Below are 6,852 nucleotides of genomic sequence, written 5' to 3' on the forward strand. Positions count from 1 at the left end.
TGTGTATGTATGTATGTGTGTGTGTGTATGTATTCCCAATCACGTTAAAGACTCCTCCTCTATCATACAATTAAAGAGAAAAACAACTATGTACTAAATAATCAACTCCTTGTAACTTTAATTATGCTGACCTTCCTATCTGCATTCAGACTGTGCCTACCATCATTATAGGTGATTAGAACGCTAGGCATAGGAATATTGGTAATTCGCAGTTCAATAATCGTAACGGCAACCAACTGTTGTCACTATTAGGTAGCCACGATGATGCACAGATTGTGGGTGACCTTGAACCGACGAATATCTACGGGGGTATTCTTGATCTATGTCTCGGTTTCAACGTCTCCCACACCGTGTGCGCCTCGTCAATAGTGCCAGATATGGCGTCTGATCATCTGGCCATATTAGCCACTGTAAGCATTGGCAGCTCTATCCTCCCTGGTGGAGTGTTCAAGCGGAAGAGGCTGGCTGTGCCCATCGATCAACGAGACAATTTTGTTGCCCATGTGTCAGATTGGTGCAGTTCATCTGAGCCTTCATCAGTTGAAGATTTTAACAATGAGCTCACAGATACTATCGACCAGTTTATAGAATCACTTGATCCATCGTCCAGGCCACATAACCCAAATTACACTGGTCATAGCACTTATGCTTATTATAATGATTCTAAATTGCATGCACTAAAACGCACTGCCAGAATAATTGGACTAGCTTATAGAAGGACCCGCACTGCTGAAATGCTTCGGCTCTTTCAAGCGGCTCTGGCTAAGGCCAGGGAACGTATGGTGGAGCTGAGGCAGACAGACTGGGAAACTTTTGTCCGTGGTCTCAATTCTCACACGCCACTAAGTCGAGCATGGAAGGATATCAACAAGATCAAAGGGAAAAATGCTGCAGAGATCTCGTACCCTAATCCTCTGCACAGAGCAAATGAGCTTGTTGATGCTTGGGCCACGACTTCCAGCTTTGACAGTCTTCCTCTACCCACACAGAATGAATTAAATAATAGATATACTGATAGGGCAAGGCTCCTTGACTTTATGCGTCATCAATAGGATGACTGTGACATGTTTTTTACTGAATACGAACTAGATTCTGCTCTACATAAAGGCAAAGCTACATCACCCGGGGAGGATGGAGTTACTTACGGCATACTGCATATGCTTCTGTTAGTTCCAGGGAATCCCTTGCTTCAATTGTATAATATGAGCTATGTAACTGGGGAGTTTCCTAAGTCATGGACCAACAGTGTTATTATTCCCATTCCTAAACCTCACCAGCCGAGTGCTTTTCGCCCAATCTCCCTCACTAGTTGTCTCTATAAGTGTCTTGAGAGGATGTTCTCAACCGTCTCCTTTACAAAATTAATAATATGTTGTCTCCCCAGATATATGGCTTTACGCATGGAAAGAGTGTACATCACTGTATTACCACATTCCTCACCCTGCATACTGATAGGTCATATACCACTTTCCTAGATCTTAAGTCAGCCTTTGACATTGCTAACCCACACGTCATTCTGAGAGAACTTGCTAAAATGAATGTTGGAGGATGGCTTCTACGGTGGATAAGAGGCTATCTATCCAACAGGAAGTCATCTGTACTGTTCCAAGGGCATAGGCGTGTAACGAGAGATTTTGAACTTGGCACTCCACATGGAGGTGTCCTCAGTCGTACTCTGTTCAATGTGTTAATCAATGCACTTTTAAACTTAGTAACTAGAATGTCCAGCGAACACATCATTAGCTATGTGGATGATATACTGATCCACACCAATGGGTATACCAACACCCAAAATGTTCTGAACTCTGTATTGTACACATGTCAGGAACTATGCTTAGTCATCTCAGTAGAGAAAACAAAGATCCTGAACCGACACCCACCCAGACGGGGTGGGGCCGTTCGCAAAATGCAGTTGGATGATGGCTCTCTGCTCGACTATGTTACCAGATACAAATACCTTGGTCTTGAGGTTCTACTGTACCGCAATGTTTTAGCCAGACTGGGTCGCCAATGTAGAGAGAGGCTCCGTGCTCTCAAGGCTGTGGCAGGCAAACACAACTGTACCGTACAGTGTTATATATTTATTTCAGTTTGAACAATTTTTAACATTAAAGGATAAATCCTTTAATTGGTTGAAATTGGTTTTAACATTCGAAATCTAATTTGTTGATGTTAAATAATATAAGGTTCAAATTTATTAAGATACATACTTTAAAAACTATTTCTATTTGATACCAACAGTATCACGTTAAGAGAAGCGTCTCGCCTTGCTAACCCAAGTATAAAATATATAAAGAAACGGTGCAACTGTGCTGGTATCTGCAGTACAAATATATGTTCCTATTTAAAGAAAAAATAAACTGCACCAATCACTGCCACTCCTCACACCAATGCAACAATAAGGAGAGTGATAACAGTGCTTCACATTCGACAATGTTAAATTATTTAACAGATGACGAGATAATGAACATTGGAACAAATGTACAGCTCTCTGACCTTCATATAAAATCTGCATGTGACCTCATCAAACAAACTGTGCCAAGCCTAGAAGGCCTTCATGACCCAGCGTTGTAGCGGGACCTCTCCTGGCCGGTTGCAATTGGTGAATTTATTCAAATTATCCAAGTTGATGGTTGTCACTGGGTCACCGTTTCCAACATTGGAGTAACGGGACAAATTAACATATACGACACCAGGCATAAATTACCATCCAAATCTACTGAAGTTATCTTGTATGCTCTTGCTAATTGCCAGGATGATAAGCTGATATGCAATATAATGAATGTCAGCAGACACAGGGACTCAAGTATGAGTGGGGTATATGCTGCGGCGTTTACTGCATACTTGCAAGTGGTGTAGATCCGGTGAACCTCGTATGATATGCAGAATATGAGACAACATCTTCAAGAGAACTTTAAAGGAAAGTGTCTCATCTCATTCCCTGCAGCTCAGACACTGAGAAGAAAACGAATCATCCGGTCATGCTCGATGGAAGTGTACTGCATTTGCAGAAAGCCAAATGATTTGAAGCTGATGGTATGCTGTGACCGTTGCAATATTTGGCACCATGGATCATGTGTAGGTGTTACAGAATGTAATGATGATTCGTGGATTTGTTTCTTGTGCGCTAGCAAGTTGTGAATTATAATTTAAAATAATTAATACATTATTATTATTATTATTATTATTATTATTATTATTATTATTATTATTATTATTATTATTATTATTATAACTTTACCAAATGCTTTGCTGAATCAAATAATGTTATTACTTTCAATGTGTTACAATAGCATAATGAAGTGCTGCAAGTGTCGGGTCTTTTATATAGTCGGTATTTGTTATATTCTGTACTCTTTTTATGTTATTTAAATTTAAAATAAAAATAGTTTTAAAGTATGTATCTTAATAAATTTGAACCTTATATTATTTAACATCAACAAATTAGATTTCGAATATTAAAACCAATTTCAACCAATTAAAGGATTTATCCTTTAATGTTAATAATTGTTCAAAATGAAATAAATATATAACACTGTACGGTACAGTTGTGTTTAATTATGTTTTGCGATTCCTTTGGAAAAGGTATTTGTGCACCAAGTACTACTAGGTCATTATGAGATATGCTGAATGTTGTCAATATACCATCTGAATACGCTTCACTTTGCGTTAATCATTAAACGTCCTAATGATTAAGGTCCCCAAAAGGACTTAATCAGACCTCAGTGGACATTTTTACTCTCACTCTCTCTCTCTCTCTCAGAGCATCCCTTGTGTGTTGTATGTGGGTGCTGAAGTTCAGTCTCTTCTCTATGTATAGGTGAAGGAACTTTCCATAATTGTTATTGCTAATGTTTACTTGTAATACTGGGTATACATCCGGTGTTCTTACCCTCGACCGCGGCGAGGGTAAGCCGTGGCCGTATGGTCTGAAACCCACAAATATTTACAATGGGGGAGGGGGGGGGGGGATAACATTTCCTCTTCAAGCACGCGCACACAAATGAACTATGTTACTTAACTGGAAGCACTCGTACAACATAATTTACACGATTTCTCAGGATAATTATACTTCTTACCAGCATATATACAGTATAGTACCTAGGAGGTTCTCTTCAATGATATCTAAGATAATTAAAAGAACCCAAGCAAACTACTGTGGAAATGTGCAGGACAAACATATCAATTGTGACACTAGCTCTCCACATATGGCATTTGCTTAATTTAGAAACTGTACTTGTGGTCGATCTCGAACCCATGTTGTTGATGTGACGATGTATTATGAATTTTGTGGCTAGCTCCTCAAGATTGTAACTTGCTTAGATAAATAAATTGTGTGTTCAGTCCCTGAACCCATTATGTGACAAATTAACTAAACTAAAAACTATAGTATGGCGACGAAACCTGAACTGCATAATGTAAATAGGGATTAACCAGAAAAAGATGTAGGTGAAGAATAACACCAGGTAACTGTAAAGCTGCCGCCCAGTTGGGTGGGTGTGGAGCACATGACTGTAAAGCTGCCGCCCAGTTGGGTGGGTGTGGATCACATGACTGTAAAGCTGCCGCCCAGTTGGGTGGGTGTGGAGCAAGACTAGTAACTGTGCGACTCCTCATAGACGTAAAGTGCCTTTTATAGTGACTGTTGTGAGCCTCTTGTTGAATTACTTGTGAAAAAAGATTACTGATGTGTGTATTTGTTTGGTTGATTAAATATGTATGTGTATGTATATATGTATACGTATGTATATGTATATATGTATACGTATGTATATGTACATGTATGCATAAGTATGTGTACATTAATAATTTTGTAACTAGCGTCAAAAGATTGTTATTTGCTTAGCTAAACGAACTAGAGGGTTCAGTTCCTGAACCGATTATGTGCCTCTGTAATCCTTTACACCACCGCCCACGGAATGGGTATTATGGGGTGCATAATAAAGAAAGAAAATGAATGGACCGAACCCCACAATTCATTTAGCTAAGCAAGTTACAATCTTGATGAGCTAGTTACAAAATTCACTCTAAGTCGTCACATCATAAATGAGTTCGAGATCGACCACAAGTAGTGCATTACATAATTTATCAGTATTGTGCAGCCTGTGATCCCCGCCTGGCTGGATACTGATACCTAGGTAGTTTTCATGTGTCCGGACACAGGCGATAAGGTGGTATTATTTATTTAACTTAAGAGATATATATTTTTAAATGTTGTCACATTAACGGCTACATCTTCCTTTCTTCTGACATATAGATTTTTAAGATTAATTAAAATATATGGAAACTAATTATACAATTTATTGGCTGGTGTGCAGGGCTTCACACTCTCAGAGCTAGCCATCAAGTAACTATCAAAACGCATATATCTTCGTTTTCACTTCAGTTATATTTATGACAAAGGATTTTAAATGTAGCCTATATTTCTACCTTTCTGATGACATAAATACTTTCGTTAATTACAATATCTAGATCAAACTAATACTGATTTTCAAAAGGTTGTATATTTTCCATCAATGGAGAGCATCAGCCAAGAAGCCTTCTTTAAAATATGAATATCTTTCCTCACCCAATAAGATCTAATCTCTGAATAAAACGCAAAAAACGACTTGATTGTAACCTATCCACCGCTGCCCATTTGATGGGGGAGAGGGGGTTATGTGTAGGATAAACATATCAATTGTGACACTAGCCCTCCATATAAATCAGTTGCTTAAATTATAAACTGTACTTGTGGTCGGTCTCGAACCCATTGTTGATGTGACAATGTGCATTGACTTTTGTAACTAGCTTATCAAGATTATAACTTGCTTGGCTATATGAATTGTGGGGCTCAGTCCCTGAGCCCATTATGTGCCTCTGTAACACTCCACTATCGCCCATAGGATGGGTATGGGGTGCATAATAAATGAACTAAACTAAGCTCTGCCTTTTTGATAACATATACAATTATAAGCTCTATTTGTGAATCTCAATTAATTAAACAATATATCACAGAGCCTGTAGGGTTCGGTGAGATGAGCGAAGAGACATGGGAGATTTTATATAAGTACAGTACATGGTAGTTTAAGTAACGAACGCATGTCAACGAATAACGAGTATATATTTATTTATTTATTTTTTTTGTAATTTAACAAAACTATTGTCCCATGAAGTCGATTTAACTTCCAAACATATATTTTTAATAAATGTTAAATGTTTTCTGGCTAGTTATGTTAGATTTTATTAAAAATATGTATTCTACTTCTTAACATTATAATTTAAATTTGTGATAATTTGTGCAGAGAAGTGCGACAACTGGATGTGCCAACAAACACTTTCCAAACAACGATATATCTTGGATAAGTCGCTCCACAACATTGACACTTGGAGCGTCGACTTCCTTTGATGCTACTTATTTCATATTGAAATTACATTAGTTTGGAGTAAATATATGTTTTCTCATGTTCTGCATTCAACACCCACATTATAGTGAGTAAATATACCATATTACTTCATTACTTAAATAATGCTAGGAGGGTTTGAGTAGCTTTGGGTATTTAGTGGACAGAATCCCCAATAGATGGGACGAGAGTCGCCCCATCTCTCTCGCCCGAGCAAGAGTCGAAACTTATTTTAAAATTGATATATCTTTGTTCTCGAACATGATGTATTTCATTTGGTGCAATCATAATAATGTTCATATCTCGGTCTTTTTGGAGGCATATAAGATTTTAGGCTTTATTAGCGTATCTTTGTTAATTATACAATATATCGGCAAGTGCGTAGGCGTCTGCACTCCATGCCCGACAAGCTACTGAGCGCTACTATAAAAACATATGTATCTTCACTTGAGCTATAAATATGTCTATT

Source organism: Procambarus clarkii, chromosome 8, assembly GCF_040958095.1.
Source record: "Procambarus clarkii isolate CNS0578487 chromosome 8, FALCON_Pclarkii_2.0, whole genome shotgun sequence".
NCBI classification, from domain to species: Eukaryota; Metazoa; Arthropoda; class Malacostraca; order Decapoda; family Cambaridae; genus Procambarus; species Procambarus clarkii.